Source organism: Lontra canadensis, unplaced genomic scaffold (genome assembly GCF_010015895.1).
Source record: "Lontra canadensis isolate GAN:19392208 unplaced genomic scaffold, GSC_riverotter_1.0 scaffold40, whole genome shotgun sequence".
NCBI classification, from domain to species: Eukaryota; Metazoa; Chordata; class Mammalia; order Carnivora; family Mustelidae; genus Lontra; species Lontra canadensis.
In genome coordinates, this window is record NW_022631034.1 from 5,760,992 (window position 1) to 5,783,482 (window position 22,491).

The 22,491-nt window shown below is 34.1% G+C and overlaps 1 protein-coding gene across 1 annotated transcript in view; it reads right to left on the reverse strand.

Annotated features, from left to right (window-relative positions):
- Positions 1–22,491, reverse strand: part of NEGR1 (neuronal growth regulator 1) — an 849,270-nt gene that overhangs the window by 553,998 nt on the left and 272,781 nt on the right. The gene's annotated exons all lie outside the window — the stretch shown is intronic.

The following is a 22,491-nucleotide window of genomic DNA, read 5'->3' on the forward strand; positions in this document are numbered from 1 at the left end:
ACAGAAACCTGGGTGCTATCCTAGATGTCTATATTTTATTTATTCCCTTCCCTATTTCTTATAGAATACAAATTCCATAGCTGATATGATCACAAATTCTTGCCCGGACCACTGCAATAACCTCCTAATTGACTCCCTCACCTCTGCTCTTCTCCCCTTGAGATTTACCTTCTTGTTATCCGTCAGGGTTTGCTCACAAGCTGCAAATTGCCCCTCCTTAATACTCCTTAATATTATATAACAGATCTCTTGTTTTTAGAATCACATATGCTAGCATCATCCACCGCAATCTCAGCTCTTGCTGCTACTCACCTCCCTTTAGACTCCGACTTCCTCCCACCAATAACAAACACACCCTTTGTTTAAGCCATAGAAAACACGTTTATTTCCTAAATAGGTCACGTTTCATGCCTTGGCTGATGCTGCTCCTAGAATGCTCTCCCCTCTTCTTCATTTGATAAACATTAATTGGTCCATGGAGCTTTCACAACTCGGCTTCGGCTCCTCTGGGAAGATTTCCTTACTCTCTGGACTGTTATAAAAACTTACATTTATTCCTATCAAAATGCATCTCTTTACACACTCACTGATATTCACCTGTCTCTTTAATCTACTAGATTATAAATAATTTGAGAACAAGAATCTAGAATGTATACATGGGTATATATATACATGCACATATATATTTATTACTGAAATTAAATCACTGGTAATATTTCAGAAATATATATAAATGAAGATAAATATGGACAGTTAGAACTTATATACAAATTACAGCAAGAATCTAAATCTTGTGTTACTAAAAACTTCTTAAGTACTTGGAATAATCACTAATGCATGGTTTCTTTAAGGTATCCTTAACTACAGGTTTAGAATACTACTGTCCAATAGAAATATAATGTGATGGGGTGCCTGGGTGGCTCAGTGGGTTAAAGCCTCTGCCTTCGGCTCAGGTCATGATCCCGGATGCTCAGGTCATGATCCTGGGGTCGTGGGATCGAGCCCCGCATCAGGCTCTCTGCTCAGCGGGAGCCTGTTTCCCTTTCTCTCTCTCTGCCTGCCTCTCTGCCTACTTGTGATCTCTGTCAAATAAATAAATAAAATCTTAAAACAAACAAAAGAAATATAATGTGAGCTGTACGTGTAATTTTTAATTTTTTAGTACCCACGTTAAAAAAACAGTAAAAAGAAACAGGTAAAATTAATTTTAATAATATATTTTATTTAGTTTAATATATGAAAATATTATCATTTTAATATGAAATCAAAATAAAGTCACGACTGAGATAGTATACTTTTTTATACTAAGGGTTCAAAATCTGGTGTGAATTTATAGTTATGGAACATTTCATTTCAGAATAGTCACACTTTTTAAGTGTTTCATAACCGCATGTGGCTAGTGGCTACCATATTGGGAGGTTCACAAGAATTGTTAGGCTTAAATCTACTCCATGACAGATCAGTTAAACAGCAGCTTTGAATGAAATTTGAGTTATAGCTAGAACACTTGTTTTTGTTTGTTTGTTTGTTTAATAGCTATGACCAAAGTGAATTTGAAATTACTTTAAAAGAATTAACCAGGAGGGATATCTTCCATATAAAATAAGGATGACTCAGGAAGCAGTAGATGGAGTTTCTCTTCACATTATCATAAGTTAAAATCAAATGAACAAAACAAACTGATTGCAGATTTGGAAAAAAATTAAGGAGGGCCAGCCTCCTCAGCTAGAGATTTTTTGAGGCAGTTTTTAATATAGTGGGTGGTTAATTCAATGAAGAAAATTGCTCAGCAGGTTACCTCATAGCCAAATTTGGTGTGGTTAACTTTGGCAGTTCGTATTTTCCTCAACTGAGGATTTATAGTCCCCATATCCTGGTCATAAACTTAAGATGAGTTCTAAATTATTAGAATGTTATATATTCCCTTACAAGTTACTTTTTTTTTTAATTTTTTTTTTTTTTTAATTTGGCAGAGAGAAAGAGCGCATAAGCAGGGGAAGCAGCAGGCAGAGGGAGAAGCAGGCTTTCCACTGAGCAAGAAGCCCGATATGGGCTCAATCCCAGGACCCTGAGATCATGACCTGAGCGGAAGGGAGATGCTTAACAGACTGAGCCACCCAGGCATCCCCATTAATGACTTTCTTAGAATATTTAAAGGAAGTTTGTAGGCAGTAATGCTTTCTAAGCCAGTGAACGTGATGTACTGGGTAGAGAGGACACTTAAGAGGGCCAAGTTCTGGCTGGAGCTGACCACTGATTGGCAATGCAGATAAGTCGTCTTACCCTTTCTGTGTCTCACACTACACTTGACTACACTTGGGAAAATGATGCCTCATCTACTTATCTGACAGAATTTACTTGTAAAATTAATGTAGGCTGTGATGCTCAAAGCTCTGAAAAGTAAAATTTTACACAAAAATGGATCATATTATTAAGATAAGTGTGGGTAATAACTCTATTTATAAGAAAATGGAAGTTCGGGAGCATTTAAGAAATAATAAAAATAATAACAACAGCCATAAGTTAAATGCATTCTAGGTGCCACAAAATGTGTTAAATACATTATCTAACTTATTCTTCATAGCTATACATAAAACAGGCATTAATACTGATAAATAACTGAGATAAGAGGGAATAAAGAATTTCCTCCATGTCATGCAGTTATCAAGTAGCAGATTTGGGTCTTAAAGTCTCTAACTCCAATGCCATGATCTAAACCACAGTTACTATCTGAGAAGTTACCCATAGGGACTTAGAGCATTTTCCAAATCCAACCATTTCTTAGAAGTCCTTTTTTTCTATCTGGGCACATTCGATCTGGCTCCTAGGACTACCCATTATAATTTCTCCATTCTTCCTACCACCTATAAGGTGAAAAAAATCTACAAGTAGTAGGAAGCCTGCCTTTATATTCCTTATAGCTATTGTTAAAGAAATGTATGAACAAATGAGTGAACAAGACTGGCCATTTAGAGTATTGTCAATCACCTCCAAAAATGAGTCTTCAGTTTGTTAATGTAGAAAAAGCAAATGTATGAAACAATTATCCATTTCTTTCAGAATCATGAGGATAAATGCCAGAGACATTATATGTGATAGATAAACCCATTTAAAAACAAACAAACAAACAAACAACAACAACAAAAAACAAATGTCTACATGTCTTACTCCACTATTCTCTCACCATTAAAACTCCACTATTCTCTTACTTGCTCAGGCCAAGAAGGTGAGCAGTTAAAGATAATTATTACAAAATTTTGGGACCACTCTGTTTCCCAGATGGCTTCCTCCTAGAGCACTTAAAGGAAAGAGAAAGATGACATTCAATAAAGTCCCTCAACATGCAAACTTAGCCTGTGTGAGTATTTCAAATGCTCACTATCTAGAATAATGATATTGCTCTGTGAATTTCCTGTTAGGGCAATGCCAAAGTCCCCCAGAGATATAAGGTATCATGACTCATTTCTTTCACCCTAACTTTGAATTCGAGAGTAGCATCAGCATCTCTCACTTAAACTAACCCTTCCCGTCAGGCATCAGGAGTTACGGCAGAAGAATATAGTCACTGGAGAGTCTCTAAATCCCGCAAATTACAAGAAGAAACAGCTTTCCGGCTTGAGGCATTCTCCAAAAATAGCCATCATTTTCTAAAACAAGGCTACCTAAAGTCAAACGTAATTCATGGGCTCAGTGTATAAGCAACAAATCCCAGGCATGCCTTTACCTGCAGAGAAAACCTTCAATGGTAATAGCTGAGTCACAATGGGATCAGAAGATTTAAGAGCAGACATCAATCCTTGGTTGGACAGGGTAAGCATAGGGGCACCCGGGTGGCTCAGTCGGCTAAACGTCTGCCTTTCCCTCAGGTCGTGATCCCAAGGTACTGAGATCCAGTCTGCTCAGGCTCCCTGCTCACTGGAGAGTCTGCTACTCCTCCATCCCCCACCCCTGCCCCGCCCACTCATGCCCTCTCTCGCTCTCAAATAAGTAAGTGAAATCTTTAAAAGAAAATTTTTTTTACAAAAGGATAAGATAGATATAAGAATTGAATAACCTCCTTTGTGTTGTCCAATTCAGCTTTATTAGTGATGAAATTGATGGCTTAAGCACTTTGTATGATGCCCCTCAGGAACAGCCAATGAAGGTTACGTGGAGACACAACCCTATGCCTTTTGAATACACCAAGCATAACAATCCTATTTGACACATGCCTAGGAAGCCACTGTCACACAACTTGGGGGAAAAAAAATCAGAATATATGAAAACATATCAGAGAAATACTCATAGGCTAAATAGACACAAAGCTGAAGAACAGTGAAGCTCTAAATATCTAAATATCTAAGAAATATTTTTAATATTTTCCCATTATCATCTTCATTGTACTTTTCTATTTAGAGTGTATCACTACAGACTATAAATGCATCTTTATTTCTCTCTTTTGTCTTACTTATCACTCAGGACTTAAACATTTTCAAGGAAGTGCTGAAAAGATACAACCAATGCTATCTTTGTGGGCATAATTACACCAAGAAAACTAGCTCTTTTTTTTTTTTCTTTTAATGTCACAGACAATCAGTGTTTTCTTTCTTTGATTACTTCATCAGTCACTGACTATAAGTCAAACATGAATTTAAGAACAATTTTCCAAATCAAATTAATTGAACTTTTGTTTTTAATGGCATTCATGAAATTCTAAAAAATCTTCTTTGCTTTTCCTATAGCTATCTTTGTTAAAGATGTTTGATGATTTGGCATTATTTTGTAGAAAATGAATTTCCTTCTGGATTGGAGATACCTATTTGTGTACACAAATTTAATTTTTGTGTACTGTAATTTTGCAACTGTAAGAAGAATTAGGATAACCATTTGATGGGAAATAATAACAATAACAATACATACCACGTTAAAAACTTCATGGAGAAAGAACTATTTTCTATATAGTCGTATGTAGGCATTTTGTATCTTTGAGTGTAGAATAAAAACACAGTAACAATGACTGCATTTGTATAAGTTATATAAAAGTATGTAAGTAATAACTTATGTTATTATATGTTATAATATATGATATGTTATATAATATATAGTAACATATATAATAGCTATATTATTATATATAATCATATGTCATAATATAACATAATTATATTATGTTATATTATATTATAATAATAATTATATCATAATTATGATATATGCTATTATAATATATATTATATATATTAAAGTTATTATAAAAGTATGGAAGCAGAGAAAGATCAAGCCAGCTTGCTCAATCTTACAGAAAAAAATATATTTTATATCTCTTTATGTTGTTAAAAAGAAATAGGTTCAAAATGGAGTCACTTATATTAAGTCCCACCAAGACTTAATACCTTACCTAATGGCAGTTTTAGTCTTTTCCAGTAGAATTTTATACCAATCAGTCTGGAATTTCCTGATCAGCATTTATAAGATAATCTGCATTAAGACTCTGCCCTGCCTCCTAAGGGAAAGTGGCCTTGACTGAAAAATATCCTTCCCTTTTGCTAATAACTTCTTTGCCGCATCCTCCTTCATATAAATACCTTCCATTTTGTACAAAACTCCTTGGAGCTCTTTTCTACTTTCTAGATGGGATGGTGTCTAAATAATGAATCCCTGAATAAAGCCAATTAGATCTTTAAATTTACACAGTTGATTTTTTTAAACAACATATTAATTAAATATGTCTATTCACCTACCTACAGTCAAACAGAAATGTAAAAAGTCAAAAAAATTATTTTTATTGAGTTAAGTTATGATCATGCCATCAAAGGGTTTCAGAACAAGTCTCCCCAAAATGTGCTACTTTGCAAATGTGGACTATTTTGAGTTGAAGGTAATCAAGACTCTGGGGTCTCAAGAGAAACTTTTGCCCTTCTCTTAACTACCTAGAAGAATCTAAATTGGGGTATTCCCCAAAATGAGAGATATCACGAAGGCTAAGTTTTATCTCAAGACCTCTCTGTGTGGCAGGGCAAACATCTAATTACCAAACATCTGCCCTTCTTATTGCCCTGTGCATTGTCCTCTTCTTTGAAGCTCCAGGCCCCTGCCCCATTCCTTAGCTCTAGATGCATGTCTGCCTCACTTTACCTTTCTGACTTTATTTCCTGTGTGTAAGGTTCCCCTCAGTACGAAACTCAATTTAATTTACTCTTGTTACTCTTAGACCAGTTGGAAGAATCTTAGAAGGGTTGAGGAAAATCATTCTCCCAACACATTAAAAAGCAAATGTCAATCTTCAGGTCACTTATCAAATATCTAAACTTCCCTGCAATTTTATGAGGTTTGACACTGTTCTACCTCCTACCTGTAGTAATACCAAGTATAATTAACTTTTTTGAAGATTTTGCATTAATATTTCTTCCCATTAATAGATTTATCTTTGACTATAAAAACTAATGATTTTGAAGTGAATTCTTAATTTTTCCTTACTAAGAAGAAATTCCCAAAAGTCATAATTGTGAATGGTAAGGCTAAAAGACTTATGGATAAACTAGGAGTTTTTAATCAACAACCTATGTTTGCAATGTGCTTAAATTATCCTAATTTATTTGAACTCATCTGTTAAATGGGGCTTATCTTAACACATATGTCAAAGGTTTTTTTTAAGATTAAACAAAATAATGCATATAAAGTGTTTTCCATAATTTGTCACATTCAATTCAATAATTAATGTGTATTTTTATTCATTAACTTTATCTCATTCCCCATTTCTAGAGAAGAGGCTGTTTCAACGAAAATAATTTTATCACACGCCTATATTATAGGCCAGTTCATAAAAAGCCAGTTTCAAAGAATATTCTGGAATCATTCCTTTGCAATTTCTTCTGGCTTTATCATTTAAGTAAAGCCCTCATTTATAATGTGTCATGATAGCACATAAGGAGTGAAATAAGCTAGAACCATCTGAGCAATTACGTGGTTTTCTGCGAAACTATGAATTCTTGTAATTAACAAAGGTCAGTTTTTAAAGGGAAGAGATCCTTATGAAAATTCATGAGATCTTCAATGATTGAGTTCTCAGTTCCCCATTCTTATTGATATTACCCTAGTATAGGCTCCTATCATCTCTAACCTGGACTACTGAAATAAATTTCTAAACACTTTAATCCTACTGCTTTCCATTATTGCCATAGCTATCTTTTTAGTGCATAGTCCTAACTATGACTTTCTACTGTTTAGAAAATTCACATAGCTTCCTATTGTTCACAAAATAAAATCTAAAATCAATGGAATAGAATTCAATGCCTTCCACAATAGAAGGCTAATCAACCATTCCAACATTATAATGCTATTGTTTATCTCACACACGTACATTAAGGCCAAATAAAAGATATTTTATGCACATTTAAGATTGATGTCTTTTCTTCTCCCCACAATGTCCTTCCTGCTCCCTACTCCTCCACCTATATAGAGTCTTACTCATATCACAATGATGCCTAAATGAAGATCACAGCCTCCACAATATTTTCATTTACTATACTCCCATAGACTTGAATATATGTATATTTAAATCATATGAAATTTTATATTTTATAATATAAATGTATATAAAATAATGTACAAATATATACAGACATATAATCTCAAATGTGTATATATATATTTAGATAATATTTAAATAAAGTTGTATATAAAACACACACTTGGAATGATAATAACTCAGGTACATAACTTTCTCTTCCATTAAATCATAAGCTCTGAGACATGTATCAGCACAGTGTTTGGCGCATATTAAATGACAAATAGAGTTTTCTTAAATGTATGACATGATTGAATGAATTGGCTTAGGTTTCATCATCTATGAAATACACAAATGCCAGGCGTACACTACTTTTCAGTATCGCCTCACTGACAGATATTAATTTCTAAAATGTGGTTTCTGAGTTCCAATTATTTTGACATCACAAAATTATAGGACTGAAAGGGAATATAAGAATGCCCACTCCAGGATTCAGTGAAGGGAAAAATATCTTCTATTTTAAAAGAGTTCAATTTTGAATAGGATATCATAACCTGCCCCTTTCACTCAACCCTTTCATGTTTAATAATGTCCACTATGAATTCCCTCAAAGAGTCTTGAGATTATTTTTCAAGGTAATTGAAGCATTACTGTTTTTTTTTTTTCTCCATGTATTATTTTTTTTTTCTTCCTGCCTAGAAAGATGACATAACACTAAAAGATTTGAAGAAAGTTAAATATACCAGAATGAGCCAGGACTGTGACAGATGGGTCCCGGTTTCAAAACGAAAGCTCCTCATCTATTTACAAGCATCTATTTTCATTCAGGTTTGTTGATTCTGTCTTCTGAAAATGTCTGAGAAATACTGTTTGCCATTCCCAAGTTTCCCGGGAATTTGCTTTTTTTCTTTTTTTTTTTTTTTTAAGATTTATTTATTTGTTTTAGAGAGGGAGAGCCAGAGCACCTGGGGGTGGGGCAGAGGGAGAAGGAGTCTCAAGCGGACTCCCTGGTAAGGGCAGAGACTCTGGCAGGGCTCTGTCTCCCCATCCCAGAGATGCATTGGCTTCCCATCAGTCACTTCTTTTTTTAAAGGTTTTATTTATTTATTTGACAGACAAAGATCACAGGTAGGTAGAGAGGCAGGCAGAGGGTGGTGGCTGGGGGTGGGATGGGTGGGGTGGGGAGCAGGCTCCCTACTGAGCAGAGAGCCCAATGCAGGGATCGATCCCAGGACCCTGAGATCATGACCTGAGCCGAAGGCAGCCACCCAGGCACTCCACCCCGCCCCATGCAGTCACTTCTGATCACTGAAAATACATACCTTTCCTTTTGTTTATGGACTGCTAATGACCCTTGTGTTTTGAAAGCATCAGCCTTAAAACCTAGCCCTGGCTAAGTGTAGCATTTTCCTTCCTTTTATTTTCTTTTTGCAATTGGGATATTAAATTCTAGTCTTCTGATTTTTTTTCTTCTTTTTGACACTACTTCTCTAAGTTTAATATAAGCAGTTCTTAGACCATATGTGAAAATTCTTCAACTGCTTTGGAACAAAATTAATTTGGTCCTGGACTTAAGCTCACTTCTTTCCTTCTTTAAATCATGCTCTCATACATTAAAGGATGCACGGAGACAAGTTGGAAGTTTGGTAATGAAGTCACTTTTATCTTTTATTACTTATTTTAATAAAATTTTATATAAAGATGTAGGAAATCTGTTATAAAATCAGAAAAATACAGAATATAATTGTTAACGTATAGCAATGTGGTAACTATTGCCTTTTTCCAATTACACTTTTTTCTTTAGTTTCTCCCAATGAATTCCCAATAGTCCCCCGACTATAGAGAAAGAGTAAAGCACAACTCAAGCAGGGATGCCTGGGAAAATAAAATGATGACTCTAATGCCAACTAATTAACAGGAGCTGCTCAACACCTGTTGTATATTAGCGATGTGATAGAATCTTCAGCCTCAAGAAGCCCATGGTCCAGTGTAGTGATAGATACGATCATTAGAGAACAATAAAAGGCAGTGCATAATTGGTAGAATTTCCTTTTATAGCCTATAGACTAAATGTCCAATGAGAGTTTAAAGAATTAGGGAGAAGTGTGTTGGGATAATGAAACCATATAACATGAGGAAATAATATAAAAAATTTAGTATTCATACTGCTAATCAATAATGTCATATGGATTGTCTACTGTTAAAAGTAAATCAATGCTAACTTTCAAAAATGCAATTCAGCAATTCATTAATTATTCTTTACAAATTACACCAAAGATTTGACCACTGATCTCTTATGGTATCCTTAAATCAATGTAAAGGACACGTCAAATGGAAAAGGCTCCATGTTTCTAAGCTTACTAAAAATAATCACCGCTAATGGGGTACAATTTAAATTCATATGAATAAAAACATTTTAAGAAGTGACACCTGTTATTAACCTGTAAAGTGGCTTGAAAGTATCACTTAAAAACAGGCAACGTTCACATGGACACTTTCAAGGTTAGTAAATCACAACCTAAAGAGCAGAGATTTAAAGAAAAGTTAGAAAGAAATTAAATTCTATGTTCAGATTTTTGCTTCCATAGAAAGTTTTCTGATTCAGGCATAACTTAAAGTACTTATTCAAATGCCTGAGATACCATTTAGCTCTAATGCCTTTAAACCTGACCTGAAATATTTGGTCTACAGGTTGGGCTTTACAACTCAACTCTTTTTCTGCTCTGCCTGGTTCAATATTGACTTTTATAGGAAGCTTTGTAAATATCAACATTTTTGTACCTAAACTCCAGCTGAAGCAGCACAACAAATGCAGCCTGTCAGCAAACATGTGATGCCACTCTAAAAGGATCTTGACAGAATTTAATTAGAAAGTTAAATAGGCAAAGAGGAAATATTGGTGGAAAAGGAAAATACAGGAAGGAGGAGAAGAACGGCATTGCAAAAATAAAGACATTAGAAAAATAAACAGGTACTATTTGGATACTTTTAAGCTGGTAGAAAAATGGGGAACTTGAAAATGGCTATGAAAAATGTCATGAAGTTATTGGAAGATAGGATTAAATTTTGTTTTGGACCATATTAATCGAACTTGGTTATACTGATAGACTTTCCTTATCACATTGAGCTTATGTAAATAAGCATGGTACAAAATATGATATAAAGTCTTACATGAAAACATCAAATTGAAGGAATTTACACTGCATTCTCTTTCCCAGAACCAATTCAGTACAAGCAAAATCTGAAAGATCAGAATGAACAGAACTAAAATGTTATATTTCAATTCAGAATCCTTATAAAGAATATGATTTATTTATTTTTGTCATAGTGCTGTATAGTGAACCTAGCACCACAAATATATAGTTCATTTACATGAACCGTTCTTTATGTAGTAAGGGAGGTATTAATGAACAGAAAATTGATTCAGGGATTAAGGGGTAAAAAAAATACACTTTCTTCCTGTGTGTGTATGTGTGTGTGTGTGTGTATGTGTGTGACCAGCATGCTTTGTTAGTTGAGCAGTAAAGAAGTTCAGATAAAAAGAGATGTCTTAGTTCAGTTGCTATAATTAATGCCATGGACAGGGTGGCTTAAACAACAGAAATTTATTTCTCACTATTCTGGAGGTTAAGAAGTCTGAGATAAGGGTACCAATATGGTCAGCTTCTGGTGAGAGTTTTCCTTCCAGTTTGCAGACAGCCATCTTGCTGTATTCTCATATGCCTGTCTCATCTCATAAGGGCACTAATCCCACCATAAGAGCTTCCCTTTCCTGGTCTAATGATCTCCCAAAGGTCCCATTTCCTAATGCCATTGAATTAGGGAGTAGGATTTCAACATTTGAATGTTTAGGGGATACAAACACTTAATCCATAGCAATAGGGGTGAATGAACTTCCTATAACCAACAGCTAAGTACTTTAAGACACAATTTTATTCTTCTGTTTTCTTTTCCCTTTCCCCAATTCATTATATGCATATACATTATATGGGTGTATGTATACATATGTAATGTGTATACACAAAATCAAGAAGTCAATCACTAAGATATATGTATAACTCTAAGCCAGAAATATAAATCTTAATTGATGAAATACTCATTTGATATTAGAGAAACCAAGTTCATCTATATATTATCTTTATAAATTATACTTATTTAAGAATATGGTAAAATATCAAAACTGTTATTTTTTTAAAATTAAGCATTCATATTACATAATTAAACATATCAGATTTGTTATTTATTTGAAAGTTATAAAATATTATTTAAAAAACTTGGAAAAAGAATTGCTTTAAAGAGTTTTACTTGAATTATAATAAATACATGGTTGAAATAAATATATTTTTTAATAAATTCAGTTTCTCTATTTCTTCGATTTAAATACTAAGTTGATCCTCTATAACATGTTCCCAATGATTTTAATATTTGAAAATATTCAGCATATTCTGAAAATATTCAGATAACCATGCACAGATTCAGGAAAGAACCACTTAGGGAAATCAACAATATAATCACCTACATTTTGATTCAATTTATCTTTCTAGTCATACAAATAGTAATTATCAAATATACCTTTCAGTGGCCAACCTTTCCAATAAAATTTCACTCATTTTTAGAGTACCTTTTTTTAACCAAAAAAGTAACATTGCTTAAATTCCTGTAAAAAGAAAAATTTATGAGAAGCTACCAGGTTTGCCATTGCTACGTCTGTCATTTAATCATGGCATTTATTTAATTCCAGACCTTCTTCAGTGTAACTCACATATATCTGAAATAAAATATGCAAATAAATTCAGTCTCTGGAGAAGGATAAATTCAACCGTGAAGCAGAATAGATTTCCATTTTCCTAATGCACTTTGGCACTTCTGTGTGTCCACTTACATTAGCCTATGAAAGTATCTCCAGCTCTGTCAGCCCCAAGAATGTGTTAAAACGACATGGTATATTCAGAGTTCTGAGAGTAAATAAGCCTTGTGTAAAAAAAGCCTTCCGGACTACGTAGGTAGAGCAGAAACATTCCATGCATTTTAAATGCCTATAATCATAATTCTCCATCACAAAATGTAATATATGTTCTATCAGAATAATTATTTTCCTCTGTATGTATCAATATCACCAAACCAGCTGTCCTCCCAGCGTCTCTTGGTCAGTACACAGCCTAATTTTGCTGAGGGTGTTAGGAAGGCAAGTAAGGGCTTCTTTCAGGTACCTTTGACACTCAGCCCTCAGTAATTAGCCAAGTACCTAAGCTCATGATGTGATGAGGGAAAACATGACAGTTAAGTCAGAAGAAAAGTGTTTCCAAATGTCCCACTAAAAATAACAATATTAGTAACCCAAGTGTGGAGGTGAATCTCCATTTCTAAATTAGTCCTGATTTACAGCAGTAAAAACTATGAGAGAAAAATAATAAGGTGGCTTGCAAAGGCAAGGTTAGAGTGCCTTTAACAAGTCCCTTTGACCCAATGTCAAACAGCCTCTGCAGCATCCTTACCTCCCTTACAGAGCACAGCGGGCATAAGTACATTATCAAGCACTTTTATAGGAGAGTGTAAAGTGAGAGATTAAGGTCAAACTTAACAATGCAAATTTGTGTTTGTTTTTGTATGTTTTAATAAGTGTACATTTCTCCACATATTTCTTTACTGCTAGAGGCCTATTTCTTTTCCTCGCTAAGGTCAAAAATCTCTATGTAAAAATAAATAACTTCTTCCTTTCATGAGAAAGGAGAATAAACATTAACATTGGGGCAATTTAAAAATAAAAAGGAGAGGGAGTCATTGAATCCTGGGTTTACCCCAGAAGCAAATATGCTGATAGAAATTTACTTGCAATCATAAATGTCTTCAGGCTCACTGACAAATGACAATTTCTTTCATAACTTCTCATATATTTCTCCCAGTTTGGAGGTCTTTTGAAATTAGCCTCCTGGTAAATTCGAGCATTAAGCCCTTTTAAAACATTTTTGTTTCTCTTAAGTTCAGAGGATTAAAAAAAAAAAAGGAAGAAGAAGAAAAATAGTTTCACGTTTCTGATCTAGCCTGACCTGGTTCAAGCTCACTCTGAGTTCAGTGGATTGGTTGGCAGAAGAGGAAACCACGGTGCTCCTGGAGAAGGTCATCCTCTGCCTGCTAGGACTTTTTTTCCTGCTTCTGCTATGCTAAGGTCCCGATTGTGCCGTGGCCACCAGCTGAAAAATTCATTTAAAAAATCAAGGACTGCGGCCAATACAAAAAGAATAGAGAAGCAAAACTGCAGCTTCCTATATAAAAGTGATTTGTACTGTTAAAGAAAACAACAACAACATTTACTCTCATTTTCTTTTGTTCAAAAACTACATGTTTTAAATTTGCTTAAAGAAAGGCTAATTTAATTCTACAGAACATTCTCTGAGGATGAAGGCCATTTTCTGCCATTTTTTGGTCTCTCATATTTTTTTGCACTTTCTATATAATTTTAGCTCTTTCTTCAGAAGTATGTTAATACTTTGTCAAGGGCTTGATTTATATTTTCTTCATTTCTCAAGAAAATATGCCAGGTGAACTATCTTGGGCATATGAGGACACAAGGACTCGTTCTGGACTATAAAGAACCAGAAAAAATAGAATGAAATCTTGGATTTAAAAAAAGTAATTCTGTGGGTCTCAGTATTACTTGTTTCTTGAACAAATATTTGTTTATTTTCCTTCGGAATTTTACTTAAGGAACACAAATATAACTTTTGTTAAGATGAGGAAAAAGTAATATATAATGTGTGTATATAGGATTCACCGGTGCTTCTTACCCGTGTCAATAATTATTTTCTACATTTTTATAGAGGGGCAAATTAGATTTTTTTTTCTTTCTTTCTTTTTTCTTTTTTAATTTATTTTCAGCATTTAACAGTGTTCATTGTTTAGATTTAGTAGATATGATGTACCCAAGGCCACATAGTTAATAAATAGATTAATCAAATAAAAGTTAGAAATTTCCTTTCATGAGCCCCAGTCTACTCCTCTCTCATCACTGTCATAAAGAAACTTTTTTTTTTCACTCTAGTAAAATGCATGCACTTTTTCCATTTATGCTCTACTAGTTATTATGCATCATTACATTTTCCTACTCTACATTTATAGTTTTCTGCACATAATCTAAGATACCGGGCAAGTTGGTTTACTGTACTAAGCTCAAATTTCTCATCTGCAAATGAGAATAGAAATGGTACCTAACTCAAGTTGATCTGACCTCTTATTTTAAGAATTAAGAGATAGTCTATGTAAAGTACTTACTATAGGCCTTGACATGAGTAAATGTACATGTTAAATATTATTATTTTGAATTTCCATAACCATTCCTGATAATAAATTCACTGAAAGTCGAGCCCTGGCTTGTATAATGTTCTATGTACAATACTTCGTACAGTCATGATTAAGATAGTGTTTAATAAACCTTGCCCAGAACTGTAGGTGATGATAACACAAAAGATGAGTCAAAGCATATATTTCTCCTTTATACCATCTTCATTAGAATTTCCTATAGTCTCTGTTAATCGCACACTCCTGGGTTATATCACAGATGTTTCAAAAATTACTTCAGCGAAAAGTGAAGTCAAACATATCTGCATTGAAATATGGTCCTAGCCTGTATCACCACTAAGAATCACGAAATCTATCTGAACTATTTATCATCTGAAAAAAGGAAGGAAGGAGAGAAGGGAGGGAGGGAGGGAAGGAGGGAGAAAGGGAGAGAGAAAGGAGGGAGGGAGGGAGGACAAAAGGAGTAGTGTTAATACTATCAACCTCACAGAATTGTAATATGGATTAAATGATATTTTTATCAAAATACTTTAAGCAATGATATTGTTTTGTAGCAGATGACCAACAAATCTAACATTTCTTTCCTGAATCCTTCTCTTTATCTTTCATAACAGGAATAATCAGAGCTCAAATATAGGGAGGTTCCTTTATTGTCAACTACAGAAACTGGCTTGGAGTTTCCCCAAACCATTCTATTTCCCTCTATATCTCAGGGACAGCTCCTCTTTTAAGTTCTCCCAATCTCTGGAAGGTTAACATATGGATCCTTATATAATATTCTAAGTTTGATTTCATTTAAATCCAAAATTAGCATGGTTTCCTCAACTTATGTTTTTCTTCCTTCTTTTTTAAACCATTCTACTTTTAAATGCAGGATTTTTTGTTTATTTATAAAAAGCACAATCTCAAGAAAAACTGTTCTCTGGACGAAGTAGTCCTCAAAGACCCTCTCTCATCTGTAAACATACAAGTAGGATCCTTATGCTCAGGGCAGGAGACATTCTGTGACTATTTTTGTGTAACCTAAGGGATGATGACTTCCTTAAGTCATTAAGACTTCCACATTTTTCTCCTTACATCTTGACATAGTCACCCCTTTTGTATCTAACTGGCCATTCCACACTGAATCAGTCAATACAGGATTCATGTGTTATTCACATCTTTGGCCTCAAAACCTGGAAACACTGGCATATCATGGACTTCGTGTTCTCAAAGAAAATGAAATCTGGGATAGATCTTGGCAACTTAGGGGTCAGACAGTGATTCTAGGCTCCTTAAACTGGAAAGTGAAAAGAAAAAAAAATTCTAGCTATTAAAATCAGAATCTGGAACACACAATAAAAATAATTCCAGCTGTCAAAAACATCCATGGAGGGACTGACAGTTAAAAAGAATACACAAGCAACAGAGAGACAGAAATAATGTGACTAAAAACTAAGTCCCCTCTGCCACCGTCCAGCCAGCTTGTCAGTTTAATTTGCAATTGGAGAAAAGGAAGCAAGAGGAGTTAAAACAGGTGTTTTTCCTCCCTTTTTTTAATGGGCAGAAATCAAGTAAAAGCACGGCATCATAGGCTGTGAAGAGCTGCTGACACCTGGGGTTGCCACGTCCCGAGATTGTGAGAGAGGTCAGATGCAGCTACAGACAGCTGATGAAGTGAGGGGAGGATACAAGTAGGGGACAGAGTCAAAAGAGAAACAGTGCTAAACACAAACAGAAGAAAAGGAAGGAAGACACAGAGCCCACACAATGTCCAATTTCGAAATGTCCATTTTTATCTCTGTTTTACTAATTAGTACAAAGTCATACTCTTTCTTTTTCCTCCTTCTGTTCACTAAAGAGAATGTGATGGAAATGGATAAAAATGAAAAGTTTGCCTTATTGGCAGTATACAACCTTAGATACCTGCCAGGCTCAAGCAAAACACTGTAATATTCTTCCCTGGATATTTATGTTCTATTTTACGCCCCTCCTTTCCGCACTGGCCGACCCAGATCAGAACAGTGGAAAGCAAGGATTTATTTCCTGTAAGCAGAACTGTGTGGCAGTCAGAGGAAACCTGACTTTGGCCACAACCTTCAGGGATCATGTTGGCAGATGCATAGAGGGTCATGGGCAATTATTTGGGAGAGGACTACGTAGGTGGGAGTGGAGGGGTTTCTTTAAGCATAGGAACTAATCATGACCACAGATTTTTAAAGATAATGTAAAACAGATATACATGGCAACCCACAACAATATGTATCCTGGTCTTTACCTTTGTCCTGAGACTTCTTATTTAAAAGAGGCCCCAAGATAGCACTTTAGTGCAACTGACAGTGGAAAATGGATCACTGATGCAAAAAAAAGTGATGGATTTAAGCTAAAGAATAAAACAGGAGAAAAATTAAATACATATTTAAGACTAATATTCCTTTCAAGTTCTTGTTTTTTTTTTTATTTTTGATTTTAATTATCTAATATAGTACCCTCTGCATTATTTTGGTCATGTCAATGAAGATCAATTTAGGCACCATGGGGGCTGATGAACACTCTGAGACTCCACCTGGAAAGGGGGCTGAGAGAGAACATAAAAGAATCCAAAGGATATTACTGGGCTCAGCATGTCTGAGAAGTTCATTACCACCAAGTGCCTGAATAAGATGCAGTTGGTATTAGAATAATTCAGAAAATCAGTGGGTGAGCTGATATCTTTGGGAAAGGCAAGTTTAGGGTTTAAAAGGACAATCTTTCAAAGTTATATAATAGCATTCACATAGGAATACTGACTGAGTAGATCAGACACTCTCTGATACTAGATGGAAAACTTGGAAGGTTCACATACTCTTAAGGTTAATCCAACTAATGGCAATCTTTCTTAATACTTAGTGAGGGTGATCACAAATAACCACAATGAGCAAGATAATCAATGAGACGACAGGAATTAATACATACACTCCAATATCTGCCCTCAAAAAACGTTCTTAGGCACTCACCAACTTATTAAAATACAGTATGACCACTGCAAATAATAGAAGTAAAACTGTGAAATAGGAACACAGTTGAATGGCATTAAATCCAGTTGTTGAGTCCGGACCTAGAGAAAGCTTCTAGAACTAGTGGTGTCTAGGTGGAATCTTTGATGCTGAATTGTAGTTAGCTACCAGTAAGAACAATATACACAAAGGCAGGGAAGAGGCAGACAAATAACAAAAAGAGTGCAGGGAGCTGTAAAATTTAAAATGGTGAGAAATTCCAAAGTGAGGAGGTGCACAGTGGGAGTTTTGGTGATGGGGATTGAGAGTGGGACGTATACAGGGCCATAGAGAGTCTTGTACTGCATCAAAGAGCTTTCCTGAGAGCAAAGGGAAGTCAGCTTTTTATTAAAGTGTATCCCTCTGATGCAGTGTGAAAGTGTATTTTCCAAACTGCATGTAGGCAGACCAATTAGAATAAATATAACACAAGTTGAACATTGTATTCAAGATTCCAAGGCTTAAATTTCAAGTTTATATATAACTAGTGACCCTTTCAACAGCCTGGATTTATACTCAACTACTTAACTATCTACATAATCTATGATTTTTGTGGGGCTTTTTTTTTGGACGGCAAAATAAAAGTCATCCTAATACTTCTTAGTTTTTATAACTATTTTCTACAAAAATAGAAACTGTTGAAATCTAAATAGAATTGTGACAGTTAATGATCTCAAGCACTATAACGTAATACTTTTGCTAACATAAAATAATCATAAATAAATAGATTTCCTTTATTAATAAGTTATTAATAATAAAAGGTATGAATTGAGTATTATGCTCTGGTGATTATGGGTACTTCTAGAACGGAAATTCTAATTTTGGTGCAGTTGGAAACTTTATTCTTAAAATTCTCGATATCAGACTGTCATGTTCATGAGAAAAGTTTTTAAAACATTCACTATTCTGACATTTGACATTTAGTATTTAAAATTTTTAAAACTTCAAGCAGTTGAAAACCTAAGTAATATTAATTTTACATGGATTATGATTAATAGGTAGGTGTTTACCTAAGAAATAATTTAAGAAAGTGTGTGGGAAGAACACTAGTCCCAAGAGATGTGCTGTGGGGGGAAAAAAAGTGGCTCCATAGTTAATTAAATTTGGGAACTGTAGAAATTTTAAAGATTCACAATGTACGTTAGCATCCTAAAAGCTCTGAGGACCACCAAAGGAAAAAAAAAAAGCTGCTCATCTTTTTTGTATTCAGTGTTTCTGAAATTTATGTAACCATATAACTTATTAAATTTTAAAGTGACACGTATTAACATTATTATCACAGTACTACTATTTATTGGCTGCTTACTCTTTGCCAAGAATGTTGTAGTACAAACAAACATTATCTTGGTTAATAATCTTACGATGTAGGGGTTATTATATCCAGTCTGATAAGAAGAACCCAAGGCCTGTAAGAGGAGCTGGCTTGAAGTCCCACAAGTATTAAGTGGCATAACAAGGATTAAAACTAGGACTGGTGAGTTCCACAAACTATATACTTAGGCATTATGCAATACCACTTACAAAGAATTTCTGTTTTTAAACTCACTTGAAAAATGCTTTCTGTGGCATTTGATGTAACATTACCCAGTTACATTATTGCTATTATTACTACCAGCGTTGTTTTAACATTCAGGTTACTTAAGGCTTTTCTAAGTTGTAGTAATCATGTACATCCCTGTACACAGCATAATATGTAAACGTTATTTAAATATTCATGAAACCTTTAAAACAGTTAATTTTCATTAGATATACTAAGAGTGCCATATTTATATATCAGGATTTAGTTAAATAATGTGTTCAAGTAATAACTTCCAGTTTATAAATGCAATATTAACATCTTATATTTTCATGAAACCAGTGTGGATACTGGGTTTTTAAAGGTAGCTCTTCATTTAATTGACACACCCATCAAGACAGAAATATTTGCTATGACAAAAGCAGTTTTCTTCCTAACAATTGTCCACAGATCTTTAATGTGACCAGTAATGTGACAGTAAAGAGTTCACTGAAAAATGACAAATGAATTCTTTGTATTCTTTGACCAAGTAATACACAAAAAGTTCAAGCATTTGGTTATTAAAATTGTATCACAGGGTATTTTTCCAAGGATCTATTTTTAAAAACTCAAATAAATAGGACAATGTTCCATATAATGTTACAGCTAACCCCTCATTCCAATTATTATTAACATCCTGGTAACATATTTTATAGAGGCACACTAATATGAGTTAAGCCAGAAAACAAATTTTTTTTTAAAAAGTCAAAAGTCAATACTTCCGGAAAAAAGTACAACCTCCCTGAATTCAAAAGGGCTTATCACTGTTGTGATGATTTTTTGAGCATAACTAAAATTAGTCAATTTTGCCTAATATTTTTGTTTTTAATTTAAAGTATTTAGTGTGATATTTTATCTTTTTCTAAAACAAGCACAATGATGAATTAAAATTTTACAGTCACAGAAAATGTACATTTTATTGTCCTATGAGCTTGAGTATCCATTCACATTACTAAAGTTGTTATGCAGAAAAAAATAGTTAACCCACATGTCATTTATAAGTTCCTCCTTTAGATTTTTACCACGGATAAAGTGATCATTAATATTTTTTAGGTAATTTGCTAGTAACTCCAGTGTCCATGACCAAAATGATCTCAAAGAATATCAAGTAAAAACAGGCCTCCAAAGTTATCTAGTACGTTCTAAACATGAATACAAATTCAGGATGACATTTTTTTTGGTCCAAAGAGAAATGAGAAGAGCAAGAATAGTGCCATGACTTTTATATATAGTTAAATTTTCTCAATTTAAGAAACCGTCTTTCATTCTGAGATCATGACATCTTACATTTTTGTGTTTCAATGCCCTTATTTATTAAATAAGTTTCTTGTATCACTGATCAGTTTGAATCTTAGTTCCAATCTTAAAATAACCCAGACTGACCAGCAATAACCCAGACTGACCTAAATAACAGGGAATTAAACTGAAAGTAACTGATGTAATGTGTTAAGAAGAAAGTAACATTTGCTATCTACCATCCTTTACAAGGAATTTCGAAGGTAATCGTTCAAAAGACCTGTGAGGTATAAATTATGTTCCTGTTTTACAGAGAAACAGGATTTGAGTTAATTCTAAGGTGGTGCAATTGTGAGTGACAGAACCTACTTTGAAATTCAGGCCTGTATGCTTCTGGAGCTCACACTCTTTCTCCTACACTCATCTGCCTCCCAAAATAAGAAAGACCAGGAAACGATCCAAGAAATTATAGGCAATAATCTGGAAAACTTTTGAAGTTCCTGGAATTCCCCCTGACCCCCAAATACTTCCATGATAAGAGTAATAGGATAGAATTCAAAATCCTTTCCTCTTAAATGTTGTTCTCATGCACAGGGAAAATACTAATATGTAAGCCTGGAAAAGGATGTAGAGAAATTTGTACCAAGGGCTCAGGTGCTTGGGTTCATTCTAAGAGCCAACACTCTGCCTTTATCTCAGAGGTAAGGCACATGTTTTACCAAATTGTTCTTAATATGTAGTCACGACAAGGCTGCATAACATTTTGATCTTTCTAAAGATTCTGGGATTCCATCTGGTTCATTTGTTTTATACCTGAGCACAGTTATTTATTTGAATTTACTTAGGTTTTCTGGAAAACTTTGTCTCATATGCATTTGGATTTATTGGATTTTGTTGTAGATTTGTGTGACTATAACTCTTACAGACATCTTACTTTACTCTTAATTTTAATTTGATAAAATATATATATATCAAGTGACTGTGGTACCCAAGCAAGGTGAATACATACATATATATGATATATAATGTATATATCAAGTATAATAGACACATAATATACACATGTATAAGCCAAAGGGAGTTACAGGGATAGGTAGCAAGAGTAGATAAATAACTATAATAAAAGCAAACTATGTCAGTTGACATAAAAGAAACAGAACTATAGAACATCACAAGAAGGAGAGATTTTGTGAACTTACTAAGGGCAGGGTCTAAGTTCAATTCTATGTGCTTCCTTCCAATGAGCAATACTTGTTTTATGTTAACTTTGTTGTGATATTTGTAATTGTTTCTTTACTAAATGAGTATAATAAAATGAGCTTCTTAAAAGCAGAGAGCATGTATTATAACCTATGACTTGGCAAAACTCCTAGTAATCTTTAGCATCAAGGGACGTTTATTGAATAGATGGATAAAAAAATAAATAAATGAATGATCATTTTGTGCAAAACTAGAATGAACTTTTAAATGATACCCACACTTTCACCATCTGGGATATCTCAGAGCTATGGCTCCAGCTGGCTTTATTCTGCAGACTATGAGATTTCTTAAGACAGATGTAGTGGGTCTCATGAATCTGTTACAATCCAATTATTTTCATTTGCAGAAAATTGGTCTTTTTTTTAATTAGTCATAGTTTAAGAAAGAAAAAATATCTTCTGAAATTACTTTAGAAAGTTGTTTTAAACAGCAGCATAAAAATAACAGTTCTAATTACATTGAATTAAAGAAGGTTTTTTAAAATAATTTTATGACTAGTCCCAAAGAGGTTAAGTGGCTTTTTTCAAGGTAGCACACTGAATAATGAAGAATTACTTAAAAGAACTTGGGTTTGATTATTTCTAAAGCTACAATTACCTACGCATTTACCACTGGGATGAGAATGTAAGCTCCACAAGGGCAGA